At 42.3% G+C, this 26,488-nt stretch overlaps 1 long non-coding RNA gene across 1 annotated transcript; it reads left to right on the top strand.

Moving 5' to 3' along the window:
* The first annotated feature begins 1,135 nt into the window (after positions 1-1,135).
* Positions 1,136-26,270, top strand: LOC115577518 (uncharacterized). Its single transcript, XR_003983169.1, has 4 exons — positions 1,136-1,172; positions 4,894-4,900; positions 12,583-12,587; positions 26,150-26,270. It is a non-coding gene; the product is annotated as an uncharacterized LOC115577518 (long non-coding RNA).
* Positions 26,271-26,488: the final 218 nt, after the last annotated feature.

Raw genomic sequence — 26,488 nt, 5'->3', positions numbered from 1 at the left:
AACAAATAACTCATTTTCTGATCTCTTAAATATAGTTTGGACACTTGAGAAAAAGTTATGAATGAAGGCAGAACATTTTACTGTTTTACAATATTTATTAGATATCCAAAATAATAAACTGTTACAAATATGTCTCAAGTTACGTGGAGCATTTTTAAACTCAGACATAAGTATTACAAGTCATATCTACATGAGTATAGCTTGTTTTTACAAATTATGAATTCATTATTATCTTTATAATTAGGTCATTGTGTCGTTAATCGCCATAAAGTGACACACAAAATAGTCAAAATCAAGTTTGTACGACAGTCGGATTCAAATTTATTGCAGAAATAATATAAATGAAAACGAAAAGACATAATGAATCATTTTTTCATTCTCCAATGTTGGAATCTAGATTGAATACAAGTTTATTGAGACGCTTCACCAATTTACACTGAACAGTTAGCATCCAGCTAGCTTGGGTTAGCTATGTGTTGCTGTCCTCAGTATTAAAACAGGTCAAGAGTTGGAGGGACTAAACCAGACAAGCTGCTGAACCAACCCAGTAAACTGACTGACTGTTGATTCACAGTGGGATCAGCAGTACGACCAACACTGTGATGTCAGAGGAAACCATCTGATTCAATGATGTCATCAACACTTTAACTCAAAGGATCTTCAGCTTGTGTTTGTCTCTGAGTGGACAGACACAATGTGACTGATTCTTCATGATTCCTCCACAGAGTCGACCAGGAGAGCTCAGAGGTTCCCAGAGGTCCGTCTGTCCAGCAGCATCAGACACACCTGGACTCCATATTTATGGTCTGTACATGAACAACAACTACTTTTACATCCAGTCTGTTCATAATAATCTCCATGTTGCACTTTACAGACCAGTGGTGTATCTGTCCAACATGGATCTGATGTTAAATGTTGTCATTCACATAATATTCTGTTTCAGCTGCTGGAGGAGAACATTGCCACTTTTGTGAAGAACGAGCTGAAGAAGGTCCGGAAGCTTCTGAGTTCAGATTACCCAGAATGCTCAGAGAATCAGAGGGAGGATGAGGAGGTGTTGGATGGTGAGGATGAAGAACAGAGGAGGAGCAGCAGAGAGGCATTTCTGAAGATCACACTTCACTTCCTGAGGAGAATGAAGCAGGAGGAGCTGGCTGACCGTCTGCAGAGCAGTAAGAGGATTTCACTAAAGGTTTAACATCCTGGATCAATGAGACGTTTACTGAAGTCTGATGATGAATCTGTTCATATATACAATCTTTGGGGGGGATTGACATATTTTCTTCATAAATAACTTAATGATCTTTTTTGTTGTGTGTTAATTTAGAACATCTTGCTGCAGTTTGTCAGCGTAAAGTTAAATCTAACCTTCAGAAGAAGTTCCAGTGTGTGTTTGAGGGGATCGCTAAAGCAGGAAACCCAACCCTTCTGAATCAGATCTACACAGAGCTCTACATCACAGAGGGAGGGACTGCAGACGTCAATGATGAACATGAGGTCAGACAGATTGAAACAGCATCCAGGAAACCACACAGAACAGAAACAACAATCAGACAAGAAGACATCTTTAAAGCCTCATCTGGAAGAGATGAACAAATCAGAACAGTGATGACAAAGGGAGTGGCTGGCATCGGGAAAACAGTCTTAACACAGAAGTTCACTCTGGACTGGGCTGAAGACAAAGCCAACCAGCATATACAGTTCGCATTTCCATTCACTTTCAGAGAGCTGAATGTGCTGAGAGAGAAAAAGTTCAGCTTGGTGGAACTTGTTCATCACTTCTTCACTGAAACCAAAGAAATCTGCAGCTTTGAAGAGTTCCAGGTTGTGTTCATCTTTGACGGTCTGGATGAGTGTCGACTTCCTCTGGACTTCCACAACACTGAGATCCTGACTGATGTTAGAGAGTCCACCTCAGTGGATGTGCTGCTGACAAACCTCATCAGGGGGAAACTGCTTCCCTCTGCTCGCCTCTGGATAACCACACGACCTGCAGCAGCCAATCAGATCCCTCCTGGGTGTGTTGACATGGTGACAGAGGTCAGAGGGTTCACTGACCCACAGAAGGAGGAGTACTTCAGGAAGAGATTCAGAGATGAGGAGCAGACCAGCAGAATCATCTTCCACATCAAAACATCACGAAGCCTTCACATCATGTGCCACATCCCAGTCTTCTGCTGGATCACTGCTACAGTTCTGGAGGATGTGTTGAAGACCAGAGAGGGAGGAGAGCTGCCCAAGACCCTGACTGAGATGTACATCCACTTCCTGGTGGTTCAGGCCAAAGTGAAGAAAGTCAAGTATGATGGAGGAGCTGAGACAGATCCACACTGGACTCCAGAGAGCAGGAAGATGATTGAGTCTCTGGGAAAACTGGCTTTTGATCAGCTGCAGAAAGGAACCTGATCTTCTATGAATCAGACCTGACAGAGTGTGGCATCGATATCACAGCAGCCTCAGTGTACTCAGGAGTGTTCACACAGATCTTAAAGAGGAGAGAGGACTGTACCAGGACAAGGTGTTCTGCTTCATCCATCTGAGTGTTCAGAGTTTCTGGCTGCTCTTCATGTCCATCTGACATTCATGAACTCTAGAGTCAATCTGCTGGCAGAGAAGAGCAGTCAACATCCGGTTGTCTAAGGTGTTCGGCGGAAAATCAACACGTTTCTACCAGAGTGCTGTGGACAAGGCATTACAGAGTCCAAATGGACATCTGGACTTGTTCCTCCGCTTCCTCCTCGGTCTTTCACTGCAGACCAATCAGAATCTCCTCCGCGGTCTGCTGACACAGACAGGAAGTAGCTCAAAAAACAATCAGGACACAGTCAAGTACATGAAGAAGAAGATCAGTGAGAATCTGTCTCCAGAGAGAAGCATCAATGTGTTCCATTGTCTGAATGAACTGAACGATCGTTCTCTAGTGGAGGAGATCCAACAGTACCTGAGATCAGGACGTCTCTCCACAAATAAACTGTCTCCTGCTCAGTGGTCAGCTCTGGTCTTCATCTTACTGTCATCAGAAAAAGATCTGGACGTGTTTGACCTGAAGAAATACTCTGCTTCAGAGGAGGCTCTTCTGAGGCTGCTGCCAGTGGTCAAAGCCGCCAACAAAGCTCTGTAAGTGTGGAGAAGTTTTTTCAGAATGCAGTTATTGTGCTGTTGTTGACCTAAATAGAAATAATTTACTTTATTATTCTTTGTCCAGACTGAGTGGCTGTAACCTCTCAGAGAGAAGCTGTGAAGCTCTGTCCTCAGTTCTCAGCTCCCAGTCCTCTAGTCTGAGAGAACTGGACCTGAGTAACAACAACCTGCAGGATTCAGGAGTGAAGCATCTGTCTGTTGGACTGAAGAGTCCACAATTTGGACTTGAAACTCTCAGGTCAGATAGTTCATAGTTCGTCTCAAATTATTTATGTTTTTCTTTAATGTTTGAATTCAATTCTCTCTCTCATGTCAGAACTCTTGTGTTTTGAAAGTATGCTGCTTATTATTGTTTCATGTCTGTTTAGTCCAGATTTAGTCTTGGTGATTTTTCATATCTCTGACATTTTAGAGTAAAACAGAAAGCAAGTTCACATGTGGTACAATGTTATCATAAATAATGTAAATGTCTTTTTTTTTTACTGTTCACACTTCAGGCTGAGTGTCTGTGACCTCTCAGAGAGAAGCTGTGAAGCTCTGTCCTCAGTTCTCAGCTCCCAGTCCTATAGTCTGAGAGAGCTGGACCTGAGCAACAACAACCTGCAGGATTCAGGAGTGAAGCTACTTTCTGCTGAACTGAAGAGTCCACACTGTGTCCTTGAAACTCTCAGGTCAGGATTCTTTATTTTATTTCATTGTTTTATGTATCTTAACAATTGGAGCAGGTCTTGATCACATTCCTAATATAATTCAATTTATTTAAAAGACCCAACATTTCCCCCACAGTGTTGAGAAAGTACTGCCTTTTAACAGGCAGAAACCTTGAGCAAAACCGGACTTAGTGGTTGTCCGCCATCTGTCTCAACTGGTTGGGTTGAGAGATAGAGACATAGAAGCCCAATTCACACTGCCTCTTCAAGGCAGGATTCTTGATATCTCGATATTCCAACTCACTGTAGGTGTGAAAGTTACAAAGGTGGAATGGGGGGACGGTTTCATTCCACCTCTGACCCTCAAACAGAGGTAGAAACAGAGGTGAGACGACATCTGTGTGGACAGGAGTGTGATGTTCTGACAGTGTTCACAGTCTGACAACTTTTCAGATCCTTCACTCATCAAAGTAAGAAAACAAAACCAATGACACCCCTAATCTATGTATATATTTAAAATATTGGTCAGTCAGTCTATTCTGCACTAATCCTGACTTGCATTTATCAAAAACAATTGGATGGATTGTCATGTGGATTCTGACATTCATGCTCCCCTCAGGATGAACTGTAATTGCTTCGGTGATCGTCTGACTTTTCATCTGATGTCATCATCAGGACATCATTTTAATCCGTACAATATGTTGGTTCATGACCAGATATCTGCAAAACTAACGGCATATCCATCAGCTTCAGTTATACTCTGTGTTCAGTGCTAATTATTAATTTATTGAAAACTAAGACGATGTATATAATAAACGTTGAATCCCTTAAACACAGATGTGCACTGAATCATCAGGACTCTCAGCTGATGTGTGATGTGTGTTGTTTTGTGTGTCTGCAGGCTGTCAGGCTGTCTGATCACAGAGGAAGGCTGTACTTCTCTGGTCTCAGCTCTGGACTCCAACCCCTCCCATCTGAGAGAGCTGGACCTGAGCTACAATCATCCAGGAGACTCAGGAGTGAAGCAGCTTTCTGCTCAACTGGAGGATCCAGGCTGGAGACTGGACACTCTCAGGTATGTAGAGTCCTGCTGCAGCCACAGAAAGTCAGTAGCCCAATTCACACTGCACACTGCCAATTCTCCGCCTCCACCTCTGAGAATTTTTTCAGAGGCGGCGAGGGGTGAAATTTCACTCCGGTGCTGATCGGCAACATTTCGGTCCTTCATTCAACTAACTCAGGTCCTTCACGCAACTAAATAAATAGAAATGTCTCACAAAGCAACATTACAGGAACAAGCAAAAGTAATGTAGTAACTGTAACTGTCTTTGGCAGCTAATATGAGGAAAAAAATACTGCAGTTATAGGTGGAGAAGCATCTGTCCTCCCGTCTGTCGTCTCGTCCGTCCTTCCGACTCTAATCACATCTCTGCTGAAAAACAGCGTCTGTCACTGACAAAAAACTTTAAGCAACAACTTAAACTTACCAAGTGTTTGTGTTGAAAAATAAATCACCACGACAATCAGGCCTCCAGACCAGGGCATGTGAGTGGAGCGCAGAGCGAGCGGGGAGCAGAGTGTGCGAAATGGTCGGAGCGCAGAGCGTGTTTTAATTCAAAGGCCAGAGCGATGGTTCCGTTTCGCTCCAGTTCTGTTCCGATACCTCTCTTCAAGAGTCGAGGGCATGCACAAGTCCAGACTCACGTCTGCCTTCAAGGGCTAGCCTACATCAGAGGTCATTCGTTGAGAGATGGAGTTTGTAAAATATTTCGAAAAGCAAGCAGACCTCTCTGCTTGCTTTTCGAAATATTTTACAAACTCCATCTCTCAACGATATTGGTGCAACGTCAGGAATTGCTCCCTCTTTTAAATATGAGCGAGTGTGGAGTGATTTCACTGGAGCTGAATGAAATTTTAGGTGAGCGGAGCTGTCTGGTATAACTTTGAGCGATGGAGCGAAGGAGTGAAGGAGTGAACACCCACGTAAGCCGGGAGCGGAAATTGTCGCCGCTCAGCTCCATTCACATGCTTTGCTCCAGACCGAGACTTCAGTGAACTTTCCCCCAGAAAACAGCCTCTTTTCCCATGAGTCAGAATCAGACAGCATCGAGTTTATTGATGGTAATTATCTAATTATGTACTTAAGAGCAAAAAATTTAACTTTGTCACTTTCAAGGATGTTTGGTAGGTCAGGATCTCATTCACTACACATTATAACAGCATCCATATGATGATAAACTATCCGCGGGTTTAGATTGACAGAAGGACATCGGGGAAACACCTTGAAAACACACAGACCTCATCGTCATAACGTGTACCCTCACACCTCTTTAGAAGCCGCAGCGCCGGCTTATGTGTTAGTTTTTAGGCGGAGGGGGCTTTACTCCTCCTGTGAATGACCAACAGCGGAGAATTGGCGAACTGCCGCTGTGGCGTTCATGCGATTTCTCTGTGTGAAAGGGGCGAGCATGAGACTCTGTTTCTTCGACTGTAGATGTTCAGTTTCGGGAAGTCTGCTTCGTTTACTCCACCTCCAGTTGTTCAGTTCAGTTCAGGAGAAAGAAGGCAGCATAGCTTAAAGCCAAGAGTGACTATTGAAGAGAGGAAAAAAGGAGAGAAGAGACCAAGATCAGCAGCTAGGAGAGCCTTGGCGAACACTAAAGTTACACCTCTTTTTCAGACTAATTGAGTGCTCATTCATAATGTCCCTGTTTAATTTTCTTGTCCTCTGGTTTTGCTGCTTGATGAATCACTCGTCCAAACTACTTCACACTCCACACTGATTGCAAAGGATTATCAAAACTTTAACAATAAGTCGAATTTCCACCACTTCACTGCAGTGTTAGGATATTATGATAACAAATAACAATAGGCTCGCTGTCTGATCAGAAAATACTGAACCTCAAATTCAAAATATTTCTGTGACACATTAATTTAATCATTGAATGTCCTAGAAACTCTTTCCCTGAACTGGAGAATCAGTGTTCTGGCCAAAGTGCTTGACTTTGAACTTTAAATGGTTCTGACATGGATCTTTATCAACACTGGAGTAATTACATTCTAGATCATCACTGACAGTGTATTTGTGCCTCAGTGTGAAAAGATTTACAGACTGTAACAACTGTCTGTGGCATCAGTTTAAAGTGAACAGAAGATATAAAACAGTCCAAGAAGAACTTTAGATGACACGAGGTGGAACCTTCCCGTCGCATTACCATAACAACAGCAGTGATGGGCTCAGTGAAATCAAAAGACATAAGAAAACATTCAGGTAATCAATCATCTGCTCAATTGATTAACATGATATGTGACCTGTGCAGAGCTGCAGCTCTCTACAGTAGTTGGTGGACCTCTGGTTTAATGCTGTTGTATTTACTTCAGCCTGGCTCGTAGCTGCTGACTCAGTTTCACTCTCAGCTGTTCTGGAGGTGTGTTAAGGTTCTGCTGCTGGAAATCCAATGTTTCCTGATTTGCTGCTTCAAAATAAAATTTTTCAAATAAATACATAATGCAGGGACTTTTATATTGTGAAGTATTTAAAGGAAGTGTTAAATGCAAGAAGATGCATGTTTCGTGCCAATAAAGACATTTTGAATTTGGATTTGAATTAGAAAAAGAAATAAAAGATAATGTATGTTTTGAATGCAGCCTGAGCCATGCACTGAGAATAAAAGACATTTAATATATATTTTAACAGAACAGATGTGCTCAAGTTTCTACTGTGAAGAAATTAAGAACTTCACTTCCGACGATCTCTTATTATGAAATATTCTAAAACCTCCTCTGATGTCCTCCAGTGTCTCTGAGCGTACTTCAGCTAATTACCCACCAGGGGGCGACACTGATCCATCACAGACCTGAGAGCACAGACGGAAGCTGTTTCTGTCTTAAACGTTGGTTAGTTTAAATTGAAACCTGTAATGTAGCCGGGCCCTAATCTTGTGTTTGCAGGAACAACAGGTTTAATAATGGATGAAGTGGATCAGGTCCAAAAGTTCATCCTGTCCAAACTTTTGTCAGTCCGCCTGTCCAACAAACAAATCCTGCTGCTCATTAAAACTCTGAACAATAAGTGACTAAAGGGACAGACCACTACGATCAGTGGAGACAGGTTCTGGGTTTTGAAACCTTTTACTAAGTCACCGTGCCGAGTCACCTGTAGTGGCTCCGACCTGCTTTCTCTTCAGGTCTCAGTGATGTGGTGCTACCGGGCCATGTGAGATCAGCTCTGCACATCTTGTAGCTGTTTTCTTTGAAGACTTTAATATAAAGTGCTGCCACACTTTTGATGACTTGGTTTCGTACACTTTTCTCTTCTATAATGTTTGTAGTTTTTGTTCCTCCGTGGCCTCCACTATGTTGCAAATGTGGAACGGAGCCGATTCCAGAAAGGAGACAGCAGAACTCTGAGTAGCTTCCTGTTTAATCACCTGAGCTACACGAAGGCTTGCCATTGGCTGGCTTGCTGCTCCCCAATGTAGGAGACAAGAACTGCAGCACTGAATTGTTTCCAGATGTATTTTCCGCTCTACGTCTTTGACTATGACGTAGGCTGGACGAAATGGGCTGAAAAATGTATCACAATATAAGTGTTTCATATCAGTCGATATCGATAATTATTGATATATTTTTTTTACCCATTTCAAATGAGATAAATTTGAAAAATAAACATTTAAATGGTGACTACAGGTGAGTAGAAAAAAAAAAAGCGACAGAATAGTGTAGAAGCTGACATTGCTGCTTGACAATATGTTAAAGGGATAGTTTGGGTTTTTTGAAGTGGGGTCATATGAAGTACATAGCTGTAGTCGATCTGTTCCCTTCCGTAACCGATCAGCGCAGCCACAGTTTGGAGGAGCAGAGAGCCGCTCCAGCCCGGATGCTCAGCTCAGTACTGCAGTGAACGGAGTCCAGATGCAAAGCGAATTTTAACCACCTAAAACAAGGCCCACCTAAAAAAAGTCTATATTATTGCATTGTACGTTGTATAGAGAAAATTCACACCGCTTTACATCGCCGTCAGACCACCCTTTCTTTTGGCACTACATTTTCTCAACCGTAGAAACCTCCGTATATATATGGATACGGAGGTTCTACGGTTGTGTCTGAAATTGTCAAGTTTGTTTTCATCGAAAGTAAAGAGAGTTGCATGCATAATCCTCTTGTCCGGCCTCACACTGTATTTCGCTGCTCGCAGATCACCTGTTTCTAACAGAGTTCAGTGAAATTATCGAACGTTCTATCGAATGTATTTTCTATTGATATTGATCACTTGTCTATCGCGATAGATATCATTATTGTTTTATCGCCCAGCCCTACTATGAAGTGAAGTAGCTCGCTCCGTGTCAAAGCGTCTGCATCACAACATAAAGCAACTAATCCGCGATGAAACTGGTCGGCAACTATTTTTAAAATCGATTTAATGGGTTAGTTGATGCAGCCCTAAAAACTTCTACTATTGAATTCAAGTTGAACACTGCACTTCTTTGAGTCCCTCAGCAACAAACCTGCCAAGTATAAAGTAGATTGGATGAACGGTTCTAGGAGACATGTGAACCACAGACAGACAGAAAGACAGACAGATTCCTGGCTTCATATTCAAGTTGTTCCTCTGGTCACATCTGGCAGTGTTTCCCATTAATTACTTAGACTGTGGCGGCCCGCCACGGGTCTAATTTGTCCCGCCACAGTCTCAGAGTGAACTGAAAAAAATTCGTACACTTCTCATAATAACATAAAAGATCTGTTAACTTGGGTGCTCGCGCTTCAGCAAAGCATCTCTCACTCCAGGTCAGTCGGCTCTGCCCGTTACCGTTACCGACTATAAAATGTAGCGCGTTACAAATTGAAGTTTCTCATTGAAGTCATCCGACTCGGCTCTCAGCCACCGGAGCAGCAGGGCTGCTTTATTTTCTCCGGTGAGGCAGGAGGGAGGGGCGGGACAAGGTGGAGGTGATGATTGGCTCTTTAAGGTAGAGTGAGAGTTCGTAAGCCAATCCCAAGGCTGTGTTCGGTTTACACACAAACCACACAGCCTCGCACACACAAACTAGCAGAGGTGAGCTGCAGAAATGGCGAGTCCAGAGGGAAAGTTTACGTTTTTCAAAGTGGAAGTACAGACACTACTTTAACCTCCTTTGTCCACGTCCGTTTTAAGCAACTCTAATCTGATGAAGCATCTCTCAACTGCACACACTTCTACAACACTAGTGGCCAAAAACTCCGTTGTTGACACTGTTGATGATGACAGCAGGTGTGGCTAACGTGAGCTCCGCTAACACAGAAGGACACGGAGCCGTCCGAGCAGCTAAAGCTGGATGTTTCTGCTCCAGCTTCACTGAAACTTGTGACACAGACTGAACTGAATGCAATGATAGGCAGGTATGTTGTTGAGAACATGCTCCCGTTATCAACAGCTGACCAGACTCCTTCATTGGCTAAATACCAGGGAGAGCAGGCCGGTCCACCATGCAGAAAGACATTTTCTAAATACATAGATGCAGAGTACATTAAAATCAATGCGAGCTCAAAAGGGGAAGAAAAGAAAGTAACGCAAGAGTTACTTTTCCTGGTAACTAATTACTTTTATATTGGAGTAATTCCGTTACTAACTCAGTTACTTTTTGGAAGAAGTAACTAGTAACTATAACTAATTACTATTTAAAAGTAACGTGACCAACACTGGCTGTCTGTGTATCGTTGCCATGAATGGAATGTAGGGAGAGTTGTATAAATGTGTATTTTGGATGTTTTCTTTCCACTAGTCTGAAAGAAGACATGTTATGGAAACAAAATAGCCCAAAATGTTTTTGCCTGCCATTTCTCCCCTTAAGGCTGCAACTAATGATGAACTGATGATGTACCCTCCGAATCCATTTAGTTTTTTATTACAATTTAGCTTACAGTTTAATTATTTATTAAAAAATAAACAAAAAAATGAACTAATTCAACACAGGTCACCACTTTTGCTTTATTTCTTTGATGGCTCAGATGTATGCTGTAGTTGATTTTGTGTTTTCACCATTTGTGTCTATACAACCAATGTGTTTGTGATTAAATTGTGTACAAGAGCACACAGTTCTCATAGATCTAGCCTCTTGATTTTGCTTTCAAATTGCACCAGATTGATGCATTTAACTTTAAAATGTTAAAAATCTTCCGGGGGAACATGGACCCCCGTACATCCACCCACCACAGTCTCACAAAATCCTGTGGGAAACACTGACTGGACACATCATGTTCACCACAGCAGATTTCAGACTAAGAGACATTTTCTGTCATATTTTCTGCTTTTAATGGCATCAAACATGACATGAAGTTCTCCTCACAGTAACTATTACTGCTGTAATATACATCAGATATCAATCCAGCACCAAACTATAGTAACATGAACATGTCAACACATGAAACCATGAAACTGTTTCTATCACAAACAGGTTCAGTGACACTTGTGAGGTTCTGGAGGGAAACAGTCTGGGAGTCTCTGTCACTTGGTTTTGTGGCAGAGGTCGGGAACCAACGTCCAATGTTTTCTGATTGATTTATTACGTATAAATTGTATTTGTTTCTTTGCGCAGTAAAACAAAGCAGCAGAAACACAGCAAGAACAAAAAGCAGACTGTGCAGCTGAGATTCAGAAAAGCCCTCCAAGCTTCAAACAGGAATCGGACCTCAAAAGTTCTGACGTCCAAATACAAAAGTCCTATAATATAGAAACATAAGCACAAGTTGACATTGGATCAAACAGCAAGCGTAAGGTCGCCCACAGGAAACAGCAACAACATCCAATAAAATAAAGATGAAGTGATAAATCCAACAGGAGGTTTGTGTGTTCTCAGATGTTGTGGTCCTCTTTCACACACACCAACATCCTGTGGCTCACTCTCAGTGTGTGAGGAGAGTGGCAGAGGTGAAGAGGTTCAGGGAGAACAGGGAGAAAGCAGCCTGATGGACAGATTGTGTTTCTGTGTATGAGAGTCATGTCATGTCCATGTTTGCATGCTGAAAGAGGATGTGCTGCTCTGACCCCCCTCCTCCTTTCAGGTGGAGCCTGCTGGAGTCCGATGGTTGACACCAGGTCTGAGGAGAGTGTGAGTGTCTTTTTACTTTCATTCGTGAAAACAGCTGTGACATCACTCATTCACATCTGTGATGTCATCATCACACTGATGACACCTTACTAACTGCAGCTGTGTTGTGTCTTTTCTCTCCATCAGATTCCTGTGAGCTCATAGTCGACACAAACACAGTCAACAGAAACATCAAACTGTCTGACAACAACAGGAAGATGACAATATGTGAGGAGGAGGATCAGTCATATCCTGATCATCCAGAAGAGGTTGAGGTCCTCATGGTGGGCCTCCGACTGCGTGTCAGACTGGTCTGACTGGTCGCTGTTACTGGGAGGGTCCGAGTTGGGAGGGAGAGTGTTATATATCAGTGTGAGTTACAGAAGAATCAGAAGGAAGGAGGGCTAGTGATGACTGTGTGTTTGGATTCAATGATCAGTCCTGGAGTCTGAGGTGCTCTGAGGAATGGTCGTTACTATGTCTGGCACCAATAAAGACGGAACAGACATGCTACAGAAGCCTCCGCCTCCGCCTCCGCCTCCACCTCCTCCTCCTCCTCCCTCCTCCCATCCTCCTCTGGTAGAGGTAGCAGTGTATGTGGACTGTCCTGCTGGCACTCTGTCCTTCTACAGAGTCTCCTCTGACTCACTGATCCTCCTCCACACCTTCAACACCACATTCACTGAACCTCTTTATCCTGGATTTGGACTCTCCTGGCCCAGTTCTGGTTCCTCCTCAGTGTGTCTGTGTGGTGTTTAGTGTGCAGAGTCTCCTCCTGTCACAGAAACATTGTCAGTGCTGAACAGTTGAGTCTGTACAGGATCACAGTCACATCAATCTTTCAGCTTCTTGTAATAAATTCATCAGCCAACTTTGTACAAAATTATTCAAACTGATTGAAAAGATTCTTCATTTACATTTTAAACTTCTTCCATTAAATTGTGTAAATTGTGTTGACTTGTACTTTCTGTCATGTGTTGTTTTGAATTCCGGCTCTTGTTCCAATAAAATCCAGAACTATTAGTGAAATGTAAGAAACAGAAAACATTGACTCGTCTGCAGCTTTAATTGTAAAGAACCATTGTGAACAAAGTTGTGAATGGACAGTAAAATCTGATCAAATGTACTCGACACTCCACCTGACACACTCTGACTTGTTTCATGTGTTTCTAATGATGAAACTAAAAGTTTGATGGTGTTGGTTAACACATGTAATTATGTCCGTAGTGACGTGATAAACTGCACAACATCTGTTCATTTCTGTGTGATTATTATGAGAAGAAAACACATTTTAATGACAATCATTGTGTTTCTCTCAGTGTTTTGTGGCTGTTGAAGTCCGGCTGTATTTTCAGGGATGTTTGTTTCTCGTCTGTTTCTCGTGATTTGAATCTCGTCTGTGAAACTAAACAGCTGTGAGAAAAGTCTTTCTCTGTCTGACCCGTGGCTCCACTTGTTACAGACCAGTTTTAAAGTCCAACAAGAACCACTTGATTATCATGTATATAGAGGGTTTTGTAGGTAAAGAGGAATAAAGTAGAGCAGGTATAGAAGATCCCCTACAGGATGATAGTTCCAATTTACACCAAGAGGATTCAGGAGATTTGAACCAGTAGCAAAGTTTATGGATGTGAGCAGCCCAATAGTAAGTTAGAAAATGAGGTAATGCAAGTCCTCCACTAAGTCTGCATCTCTGCAGTAAAGTTTAATGAACCCTCGGTGATTTCCCACCACAAATAAAAGAACAAATGATCTTATCCAGTGAGTCAAGAAATATTTTGGCAGACAAAGAGGAACTGACTGGAATAAAAATAGAAATGTTGGTAAAATATTCATTTTAACAACATTGATCTTGCCAATTAATGAAAGGGGGAGGTTACCCCATCTTTGAATATCAGATGTAATCTTTGAGATAAGGGGAGTGAAATTAGCAGATGCAAGGCTCGATAAAGAACGAGTCACGTTAATACCTCAGTATTTAAACCCTGATGGACTAAATTGAAATGGTGAATCTGACTGTTGAAGATGACGTGCTGCAGTATTAATGGGAAAACACTCACTTTTCCCCAAATTTAATTAATAAGGTGCCGAAGTTCTCCAGAATACTTCAAAGAAATACTTAAAGCTGAGGCTTCACACAAATATATGATTTTTACTACAATAAACTTTATTCATACAGCAGCTTTAAACACAGAGTTTACAAAGTGCTCTGACAATCAAGCAGAATCAGAACATTACAGAATAAACACTGAACAGAAAAAGGTAATGCAAATAAAGAGATGAATGAAAGAATGAGATCAATAAAGGACGATAAGACGACGACATCACATCACAGAAATGAAGAGCAGATTAAAAGATTCAGAGCAGTGTTGGGACCAGCAGATGAAGTCGTTCATTGTGCATTTCAAAATGGACTCTAATACACACATAAAGGAGTTGTTAAGGCTTTGGGTCAGAACGTCTTTCTCCACCACAGTCGTTGAGCCGATGTGATTCTGGTTCCTCTGGTTCACACTCCTCCCTTGATGGAAGGTTAACTCCCTCTCCACTCAGACCATGTGAACACTTCCTGACTGACCTCCTTAGTCCTTGGGAATGAAGTCAGCTCCTCAACCTCCATCCAGACACAGAGATAAGTTACATGACTTCCATCTTTCTGAAACACACAGTGAGGTCACAGGTAGTTTTTCCCCCAGAAGATATTCTAGCCACTGTTCCCAGTCTCTGATGCATGACACCTTCATCAGTGCCCATCCCTCTGAAAGGGAGACCAGATCAGTCCAGGAGTGCCCCGCCTCCTCTCTGCACCTCCATGACAGTGATAACAGCTGTCCTGCCCCTGACACATTTGTGACGCCCTTCAGCAGCAAAACCTGCCTGAAGGACCACATTTTAAATCTGCCAAAATAAGTCTGACTACCACTTAATGAGCATTGTAATCCAAGGAGTGAACACAAACACTGTTGGACACTCCAGAAATGACTCTATCATTGTAGGTGCCACTCTCTGCATCTCACCCTAACAAACTGATATCACTAACTTTCCTGTTCTCACTAACCCAGAGATTAACTGAGAAACACAGTATTTAGTGAATTCAATGTCATAACTATAGTGTTTATCTGGATTTTTCTTTTCTTTGTGTAACTTCTGATCTTGATGTTCTGTTCATGATTCTTGCTGAGCCAAGATAGAGACTAAGCCGATGCCCAGCTGGTTACTGAACTGCCCAGATGTTACCAATATTAATGAACTGACAGATGAACTCCTTAAAACTCTGGATTATACAAGTAGATTTGTGCTCTCAGGATCACATGTGAAGCAACATCCTGAGACCTGAGGGGGGATTTGTGGATTTCAAAACTGTGACTGACCAGGTCGTCAAATCTCAGAGAACTTATCCTCACAGCAGCGATGCAAGATCCTGCTAGTATTCCAGATCAGTCAGCGGCAGAGCTTCGACGCAGAGCTGACCAGCTAACTACACAATCCAAAGAACAAGTTAGCACCGAGCTGCTATCCCTGCAAAGGAAAGGACGGCCAGTTTCCTCCACCTGCTGTTTTTCATCAGACTGCTGCTTTATCTTCACTGTTTCACTTCAGTTTCAGAACAAATGAACAATAAATCATAAATATTATATATATATATATATGACAACACGAAGTTGCTTAAGGCCTGTACTGCTTTCACACACAAACATCAGCTGGGAAACTGCCTGGTCTTTGAGCCAAGATGGCTGCCTGACGGCAGAGAGAAGCTGTGGTTTGTCATGGTGCTTTGAATGATGACACTGTGATAAGAAGGTGAGTTCAGTCTGATCTGAGGTCTGATGTGTTTCACAACAGTCAGGACTCTTATTGATGTGGAAGGGAAGGCAGCACTGGGTTGAGCACTAGGACCCAGCAGGCATCAGGGCGTGTACACAGAGTGTGAGAGCTCACCTGGTCTCCTCCTCCTGTGATGAAGCACACCTGAGAGACCGTCAGCAGCTGAGGAGGGACTGTGTTTGCTCTCACCTGCTGCTTTCAGTTCTTTAAAGGTAAGATATGATTTAACTTTACAATAACATTCAGCTAACCAGCTAACATTCAGCTAACCAGCTAACATTCAGCTAACCAGCTAACATTCTGAGCAGAGTGAAGAACAACAGTGTTGACGTCCTGTCAAAGACGTCTCTGTGTGTCCGTCCTGTCTCCTAACAGCACTCTGTAGCTCAGAGGTGACAGTCTGACAGCCTGTAGCTTCAGCTGGAGATGTAAAAGCAGCCAGTTCACTACTGAGTCTAATAAGTCAACAACATAAACTCACGAAATGTCAAGACAGGAAATATTTTCACTCCTAAATTCTTTATAATCAGAAAAATCCAACCGTCCACCGTCTGAACTCAAGTTTCTGTCTCAGACTGTACAAATGTACAAATATTTTAAACACCTTCAAACTGTTAAAAGAACATTAATTCTGGTAGATTTCTAGTTAAAACTCCAAACTCAGAGTATTTGCAGTGCAGCTGTTGGATTTTATAGAGCCCATCAGTTTAATACTAGTTTTTACTTATATTTTCTTTCTTCATGAAAATCCAAGAAACAAGTGAAGAAACGACAGTGTGGTTTTTGAGTCTCTGAGTCGACCGTCACTGTTAAAAGTGAAGTCGTGCCAACAAACCAAGCCGACCTGTTTGTTATCTTGTCATCAGATGTGGAGGGCAGAGAACTTAAAACTATTCCAGCCTCTCCTCTTTGTTTAAACACTTCCTTCACTCAAACACAAACTGAAAGCAGGACGCCATTTTGTTTAAAGTCCACAAAAATTCTTTCTCATGAAAACTGATTCTCTCCATCCAAACTTTACACACAGCTGTCATATAAATATGTGACAGCATCATTTAGACTCTGGTGTGATGGATTTTAAACAGCAACATCAAAATACTTGTGTCTTCATGAGCTCATGTCACATATTCACCTGTATAAAAACTGAGCTGCTGTTTTATTGTCACAGTCACTGTAGGTTGGTTTTGTCTCTAAATAGGCGACAGGCAGAGTAAATTTATTAGCTAAATATTTAGTTTCACCCACAACATTTATATTTAACATTTAGATTTAGATTTAACATTTAGATATAGATTTAACTTTTAGATTTAGATTTAACATACCAACCAACCAATCAACCTGTTTGTTCAGATGAAAGTTTGTTAACTTGTCATCAGTTGTGAAATGCAGGAAAACCAGTTTTCAGTCTCTGTGTGCTGCCAGCTGCTGGTTTGAGGCGGTGTTGTTGAACGTAGCCTCCTCTTCTCTTCTTCCTCTGCCTGTCTGCTCTGATGCAGCATTCAATCTGTAATGTAACTAAAGTTATCACACAGATGTAGTTGAGTAAAAAGTAGAATATTTGACTCCAAAATGTGGTAGACAGTCTATAAAGTGTTGATGAACGTATTGATCCTTCTTCATGTTGCTTATTTTACTGGATGACTTACATGTGATGACACGTGAAGTTCTGACTGCTGAAACAAAGACAGCAGAACATCACATGTATCTGTAACCATGGCAACTGCTCAGCATCGCTCTCATGTTTACTGCATTTTCTCCTTTTTAGCTCCTCGTCGTGTTTCACATCAACTTTGTGCTGCGTTTAAAACAAGTAAAGCATTTTAACATGTTCATCAGATGTTAACGTTTAATCACTTTTAACATATTTATTGTTTTTTAAACATTTTTTCTTCACAACTTTAACATATTTGTCAGATTAATTACACTTTAATAATAATAATAATAATAAAAATAATAATAATAATAATTAAAACTGCAAGCAGTGATGAACGGGCCCTCGCAGTCCGCGAACGTCGGGGAATGCTGCCGTCCAAACGCGCTGCAGCTTAAGCCCCATTGCTTGATCGTTGTTTACGGAGGCGGCAGCCGCCTGTGTTTGGGACAGTGCACGCCGGGGGTGAATACCAGCGTCTTCTCCCAACGTGTGTTTGTAACGTGGTATGTTGCCCCTGCCAGTATTAAGCGCTTTCAGGTGAAGTCAGAACAACTCCTTCAATCCACAGAAATCCAAAGTGGACAACAGGTGAATGATTTCTAAAACATTCAGTAATCAGATATGTTTTGATAAGTGATTCTGCACTGTTATGTTGTGTTAAGTGTTACGGCCTTCTCTTTGCCTTTGTATGGAATTCAGGCATAGACACCTGTGTTTTTGCAGGGAATAAATTGGAATTGGGACGGGGGGGGGGGGGGGGGGGGGGGTTGTGGCTTGCAGTAAACTTTGTTCGCCCTAAATTCGAACCTGGGTCCACTGCATGCACTCTAACCACTCGACTACCGGCGCAGCTAAGACACTGCCTTCTGTTGTCATTGTGAAGGCAGGTAGGCAGCGCATCATAGGGAGGGATGGAAGTGGAATGCCACAGATTTAGAGGTAAAGGAGTGCAGCCAGATATGATACTTCCTTTTGGAAAGGGACAGAGGTCAAGTGACCAAGTTTTTACGAGCACCATGCAGTAGCTGTGTTTAACCAAAGAACTAACTCAGTTGTTTCAAATCGCAGGGGAAGCCACTGCGTTCATCGCGGAAAAGTTGGGCAGAATCACAACTACACACATCTTTTTTTGTGCCACATTGACAGGGCAGACACAACACGCAAATGGCATTCTTAGCAAATTGGCTTATTTGAAAATTGTGTGCTGTGGCTTACTACCACTGACTTATCCATTATGTGGCTCAACCCATTACCCTTCAATTATGCCATGATGTAATGTGCAATTTGGACAAAACTACCTGTACATGCCATTTACATCTGATTATGTTTGTCATCAATGCACATAAATGAGTGTAAAATAATGCTTCACTTGCCTTCTTTCAAAAATTTATTTATGGCTGTCTATCAATGTCAAGCTTTTGATCTAATTTCTGCTTTGTTTGCTAGTTTGCATTCTATAAAGTGCATGCTGCCACACTTTGAAGTTTCAATAAAATCTGATAAATATGAGGCTGACTTCCTGGAATGGAATGGGATTATTCAGAGGTTATTCTGAGGTTCGATACACGTGACTTGAAAGACAACAATGCCATCTAGTGGCAACTTGTATCACTTACACCACACAATATGTGCTTCTAACCAAAATTGACCACTTCCTGTTGGACTTAGAGTATGGGTCTAAATGAGTTATTTGTGCGTCTTGTCACAACACACATGCGTGCCAAATTTCATTCATGTACATGCATGTAGGAAGCCCAAATTGACTGAGATAAAACTTACTTCATGTGTCCAGTGGGTGGCACTATGGATATGACACAGTATTGATGCACAGATCTATTCATGGCGACTCCCTCTACATTCCTGAGAGATTTAGCTGAGATAGGAAATAGTATGAAGGAGTTATTAGGACTCGATGCATCATGACGAAGGATTTTAATTGCGGGCTCCGCCACTGCCAGCAGGTATGACGTAGGATAAAGATTTTCCTAGCGTGTCTTTGGCATGGTCCGAGGAGTATCCTGACTGACTGTGAAGTCTGTGGTGTCCAATCTGTAGGAGAAAGACGTGAAAGTATGATGTCGGGCAATATTTCATAAAGGCCGCCAAATTCAAAATGCTGACTTTGAAGGGATGTGTAGGTGTATTCAGGGCGAGGCTGTCTACATTTATGGGGAATTTTGTGGAGATGGGGTATTGTATGTGGAAGTTATAAGGACTTGATGCTTGACAGCAAAGGGGAAAAATGGCATCCACCGTCACGCCCACCAGGTTTGACACAGCTGAATGATTTCCATAACTTTTGTTCTTCAAGGCATGAAGATGATACTGAGTGAATGTGAAGACTGTGGTGTTTAAGCTGTAGGACAAGATAGTTTTCAAAGTAGGCATGAATTTGTCAAAAACGCCGCCACACATCAAAATGGCTGACTTCCTGTTGGACTAAGAGTATGGGTCAAAATGGGTTTTTTGTGCGTCTGGTCATGATGAATGTGTGTACCAATTTTCGTCCTTCTACGTGCATGTAGGAGGCGGGGCATCACAATAGCGGGCGCTACAGAGCAAGCAGGTCACGACCATGCCCCATGACAACACAGATCTCATCAGGGTGTCTCCCTCTGCATTCCTGAGAGATTTGGCCGAGATAGGAAATTGTATGAAAAAGTTATGAGGACATGATGCTTTACGGCGAAGGATTTGAATTGACCGCTCCACTGCGGCCAGCAGGTATGTTGTAGGATAAAGATTTCCATAACTTTTCATCCTCAAGGTCAGAGGATAATACTGAGTGACTATGAAGTCGGTGGTGTTACATCTGTAGGAGGAGATAATTTAAGTACGAAGATTGGCAATATTTTAAAATGGCGGCCTTAGTATTGATGCTGAGATTTGTTCGGGGAGACAGCCTCTACATTCAGGAGCAGTTTGGTGTGGATAGGAAATTGTATGTTGAAGTTATAAAGCCTTGATGCTTGACCGCGAGGGGAAAAAATGGTGTCCACCGCCCTGCCCACTAAAGTTTGACGCAGCTGAATGATTTCCATAACTTTTGTTCTTCAAGGCATGAAGAAGATAATTGAGTTAATTTGAAGACTGTGGTGTTTAAGCTCTAGGACAAGATAGTTTTCAAAGTAGGCATGAATTGGACAAAAATGCCGCCACACATCAAAATGGCTGTCTTCCTGTTGGAGTGACAGTATGGTCCCCCCAGACTTTTTTGTGCATCTGCTCATGATGAATCTGCGTACCGAATTTCGTTCGTCTACGCGCATGTAGAAGGCAGGGAAGAACATTAGGGGGCGCTACAGAGCCTGCAGGTCATGACCACGCCCAGTGACAATGCAGGATCGTAATTTTCGCCGGATGTGACATATATTCCAAATTTGGTGAGTTTTTAGGTATGTTCAGGCATCCAAAACTGCAGACAAACTTGGAGAATAAAATTTCTTTCCTTCCAATTACAATAGGGACCTCGCAGGTCTACCTGCTCGGGCCCTAATAATGATAATGATAATAATAATGACACATACAATTTTTATGGCGCCTCTCAGGGTACCCAAGGACACTTAACAAAGTGGAACAAACTAATGGATAAACAAAAAATATATATAAGATAAAGAAATAGAAAAGTTTATAGATGTGGCTGGATCTAGAGCTGATAGGCCTTATTTGAAAAAATGGGGGTTTAAGTCTCTTTTCCCCCAGACTCCCTTATGAAATCTCTCCATTTAGTGAGTTTTTGAGTTAGGAGACACTTTATTTAAACTCCGTGAAGCTGTTTGTGACTGATTCTTCATTATTTGGGCCTTCTTGTAAATTCGGCATGTGTTCGGCTCGTTGTGGGTCGTGCTGCAGCCCCCTCAGTCTAACAGGAAGACTCCCAGTCAGTCACACGCCTCTCTGGGTGTTTCCTCCTCAGAGTTTAGTTTCACTTTCTCTGACAGGTGTGTTGCGCACCTGGATTGGCCGTCTGAACCTCCAGCTGAAGGTAATGTAATGAATCTGACATGTTAGACTCTCTAACACAAGCTCTACTTTTCGTTGTTACACCGGAAACAGCACAAAAAGTGAAGCTCGCTCGTTTATTTCTCCAAAACTCACGAGTTTAAACTCGGAGCGTCCGGACGCACATCCGCCATTTTGTGTCTGCCTGAATCAGCCTGTGGAGGAGGCCGAGACGAGCCGCCGCTCTCCCGCTGTGTCACGCACTAAACGCGGCTGGAGAGCAGCTGTTGGTGTCGGTGAATAATCTGTGGTTGTATTTACAGTCCAGGACTGATGAGGAGGCAGTAAGAGGACATCCAGGAGTCTGAAGGTTTATTTAATTAATACAAATATAACTTCATCACTGAGCAACAGTCAGCAGGAACACGTCGGCTCTCAGTGTTAGTACTTAAACTCCACCACAGCGTCATGACGTCATCTAGTGGACTGATCCAAGTCCAGCAGCTGATGTTCTGACAGGAGACATGACGTCAGTGAGAGACGTCATAGCCTCTACAGACAAAACCCACCTGAACACACCTGAGACGTTCATATTTTATAATAACACAACAGGTTATTAGAACAATTTCTGCCTCTTGGTTAAATCAACTTGTCAGTATTTGTTTATAATCAGTTATTTAACACTCCAAGCTCCACAGAAAGTCTCCACAGTCATGTACAGAAGGAAAGTGACTGTTTTTATACCCTTTAAAATGTGATGATGTTTACGTAGAAATGAAATAAGTAAAATTCAAAGTAAATATTATAAAACATATAATGAGAGATCGTCCTCTGGAGTCACTGGTGTTACTGTGTGACAAAAGCCGTTTATTTTATTTTGAAATAAACCTCACATTGATAACATCACTTTCCTTCCTGCAGATCAGTGAAGACAGGTCCTGGATCAGTCCACTGTCTCTTTTCTGTCAGAAGACATTTTCACATTTGTCTCCAGATTTCACGTCACTGCTGTGAGCGACTTTATTAGTAGAGAACAGTAAAAAAACAGAATACAAACAGATTTAATGACATGATTTAGTTTTGGTTTGATGTCCTGTAGCAGCCATTTAGTGAAATATGTATTAATAGAGTCAGTGAGTTCTGGAATAATGTGCTCTGAGTTTAAATGTTAGAAGAGGAAGTCGACTTTCAGACGTTTTGTCCTTCAAGAGTGTTTCTGACTCAAAGGCTGATTTCAGTTGATGTGCAGATGAATGATTTGTGTTTCCTCTCCAGATGAAAGTGTGTGTGAGATGAGCAGCATGAATCAGTGTGAGGACAGAGAGGAGGGAGGCCCTCCCTCTAAAACCACTGGACCTGGACCTGGACCTGAACCTGGACCTGAGCCCAGCTGTGTGTCCTTCAAGAGTGACCAGTCAAAAGGTCGTCTCTTTAATTTCAAAGAACAACCAGCTCCTGCTGTAAAGAGGTGAGCTGTTAATAACATTAATATGTGACTGATTCATGTTTTAACTGTGGAGAAAGATGTTTTTTGAAACCTGATGTTTATTTTCAGCTTCGTTCTTCTTCACTTAAATTTATATTCTCACTTTAGAAAGCTGCTCAATAGAACCAGTCTTCAACTCTTCATTTCACTTTATTGAATTAGTTTGGTCCAATATTCTCTGAAGGTTTATTCCTGATGTTTTCCACTATTTTATGGACAGAAGCTTCTGTGTCTGAAGACTAGACAGTGAATTAATATCTCTGGTGGTCTTCTTCTCTGTCCAACAGGAGACCAGCCTCTACTGGACCTGGACCTGGACCTGGACCTGGACCTGAGCCCAGCTGTGTGTCCTTCAAGAGTGACAAGTCAATAGATCGCCTCATTGAGTTTAAAGATAAAGAACCTCCTGCTGTAAAAAGGTGAGCTGTTAATAACATCAATATGTGACTGATTCATGTTTTATGTTATTCATTCAGAGAAATTTGTTTAAACTTTTTGTTTTTTTTCAGCATCGTTCTTCTTTAGCACATTCATATGCTCACATGTGAAAGCTGCCCAGTAGAACCAGTCTTCATCTCTTCAGTCCAGTTTAACATTTGTCTGATGATTAAACCTCTTCATTATGTTTGACTTCATATAGTGTTTGTTTGTGAAACGTGCAGTAAAACAGTTTGTAGTTGTTATTCTCACTTTGATTCAGTTGATCTGAGCTCAGTCTCAGTCTTTGACAGTATGTGTTAGCAGCCGACTCCTCCTGTCTTTTCTTAAAGTTTCCTCAACTGTTAAATCAGCTGCTGTAGTTGATCTGAAGTTCACAGACTTTCACAGATTTAAATACCTGTTTGCAGCGAGTGTCCATGTTTCTCTGATCAGATCCACTGGGATGTTTTTAGATTGGAAGACGGGATTACTGACCTTCAGCTTGCAGAGGAACACACCATGAAGCCAGTGTTTTCCTCACTGTTCTCTGGTGTGTTAGTTTTGCTCCAGCCTCCAGACTGTCCAGTTCCATCCCCACCACAGAGCTGGCCTTCCTGTCCAGCTTATTCAGTTTGTTTGTACCGCAGCTGTTGATGACACCTCCCCATCCACCTCAACACAGACGACACTGAACCACAGACTGATAGAACATCCGTAGAAGACTAGTGAAAACATTGAAGGACCTGAGCCTCCTCAGAAAGAACAGTCTGCTCTGTCCTTTCCTGTCGAAGGCTTCAGTGTTGTCTGACCAGTTCAGCTTGTTATCCAGTTGCACCCCTATGTTGGGCCTCGCCTTACACAAGGCCCGGTTGTTTAACAACAATAAAAGGGGGATTTAGGTTACAATTGGCTATCAATGATAATTAATGATTATTTGGTATAATTATTAATTATGATAAATTATATGATCCATTTTGCATTCGATCACTTCGGGGCACCACCCTTGAAGAAGCGTAAAGATAGCAATTTTACTAAATCAGTGTCATAAAAATGTACTGAACTGTTTTTAACTCTGGTTAATAATTAACTTAATAACTACAACCAAATTTACCATAACAGCTAGTAATGGTTGAAGGATTTTGGAGTTCTTGACAGTGTAGAGGTTGGCAACATTCACTCTTGTACAATATTAAATAGACAGCAAGAAGGTTCAAGGTCTTTTATTTAACACAAGATGGAAACACACAATCTAACTAACATGTGCTATATACAAGTGTGTGTGTGTGTGTGTGTGTGTGTGTGTGTGTGTGTGTGTGTGTGTGTGTGTGTGTGTGTGTGTGTGAGTGCCTGGCAGAACAAAGAAACAATGGCGGTCATGATATCACATGTGGGTGTGATATGCTCTAGCCTCAAGGAATGTGTGTGTCTGTGAGTATGTGTGTGTGTGTGACGTGGTGCCAGGTTATAGAAGATGGTTAGTTGCATGCAGAGACTCTGAGTCTGTGTGAAGCATAATTTGACTAATGTCGAATTAGCCGTCTAGGAAAGCAAACCACCAATAACTTGACTTGAGGTCACAGTGACACCAAAACATTGAACAAAGACATAAATTGAACACATTACATCAACCAGAGTTTAAAGTCCTGTGCTTAGCCGTGCTATGGTTTGCTATCTGAGCCCAGTTCAACGTTACCAGTCTTTGAAGAGAAGGTGCTGGCGGTTGCAGGAGAAAGTTGGGGCTCCAGTGTTGAACAAGCTGTTCTTGCTGTGCAAGGTTTGATGAAAGTCGGCAGAGGAGGAAACTGGTCGCTCCTTCCATTTGTAAGGATAGCAGCTTGATGCAAACCTGCTTGGTGTTCCTTAGATCCTCAGATTGGCAGGACCTCGTGTCGCTGCAGTGAGGAGAAGTTCTTTGGGCCTGCTGCCAATGCATCTTGCAGCTCTCCACAGCTTGTTGGGCCCAGAAGAAGGGATCTTGAAGGCAGGCAGCCCCGTGGGGCGGAGGTGGAGAGGAGCCCTTGAAGATCCGAAGTTGAAGAAGTAGAGGGCGTTGAGTGAGAGAGAGAGAACAATGTATGCTCTAGAGTTTTGACTACCTGATAAGCAGGGGGTCTGTCACCCTGACCAATAGCAGCTCAAACCTGAATTCTGCACCTAGGTGTGAAGAATGGGGAATTCTGGGACACTGAGTTCAGTTCAGGAGTGGAGTTGAAATCCACAATGAATGACTTCCTCTGTGGGTCCCAACACCTACAAAACATGGAGGTGTCAAGTATCTCCACCCCCTCACTACGTATTACAACAGGGATGTGGGGCTTCTTCCACATGACCTTCAGCCTGAGTTTGTTTTTGAGTGGACAGACACAATGTGACTGATTATTCATGATTCCTCCACAGAGTCGACCAGGAGAGCTCAGAGGTTCCCAGAGGTCCGTCTGTCCAGCAGCATCAGACACACCTGGACTCCATATTTATGGTCTGTACATGAACAGCAATTACTTTTACATCCAGTCTGTTCACAATAATCTCCATGCTGCACTTTACAGACCAGTGGTGAATCTGTCCAACATGGATCTGATGTTAAATGTTGTCATTCACATAATATTCTTTTTCAGCTGCTGGAGGAGAACATTGTGACTTTTGTGAAGAACGAGCTGAAGAAGATCCAGAAGGTTCTGAGTTCAGATTACCCAGAATACGTAGAGAGTCAGAGGGAGGATGAGGAGGTGTTGGACGGTGAGGATGAAGAGCAGAGGAGGAGCAGCAGAGAGGCATTTCTGAAGATCACACTTCACTTCCTGAGGAGAATGAAGCAGGAGGAGCTGGCTGACTGTCTGCAGAGCAGTAAGATTTAACATGATGGATCAATGAGACATACTTTAAGGGAAGGAAATTGTCTTATTTTATTTAGGAATAACTTCATGATGTTTGTTGTTCTGTGTTCATTTAGAACATCTTGCAGCAGTTTGTCAGCGTGAACTCAAATCTAACCTTCAGAAGAAGTTCCAGTGTGTGTTTGAGGGGATCGCTAAAGCAGGAAACCCAACCCTTCTGAATCAGATTTACACAGAGCTCTACATCACAGAGGGAGGGACTGCAGAGGTCAATGATGAACATGAGGTCAGACAGATTGAAACAGCATCCAGGAAACCACACAGACCAGAAACAACAGTCAGACAAGAAGACATCTTTAAAGCCTCACCAGGAAGAGATGAACCAATCAGAACAGTGATGACAAAGGGAGTGGCTGGCATCGGGAAAACAGTCTTAACACAGAAGTTCACTCTGGACTGGGCTGAAG

The sequence above is a fragment of the Sparus aurata genome, unplaced genomic scaffold, assembly GCF_900880675.1.
Source record: "Sparus aurata unplaced genomic scaffold, fSpaAur1.1, whole genome shotgun sequence".
Taxonomy (NCBI): Eukaryota; Metazoa; Chordata; class Actinopteri; order Spariformes; family Sparidae; genus Sparus; species Sparus aurata.
The sequence above is the reverse complement of the archived record's forward strand: the minus strand, read 5'-3'. Positions and strand labels throughout refer to the sequence as shown.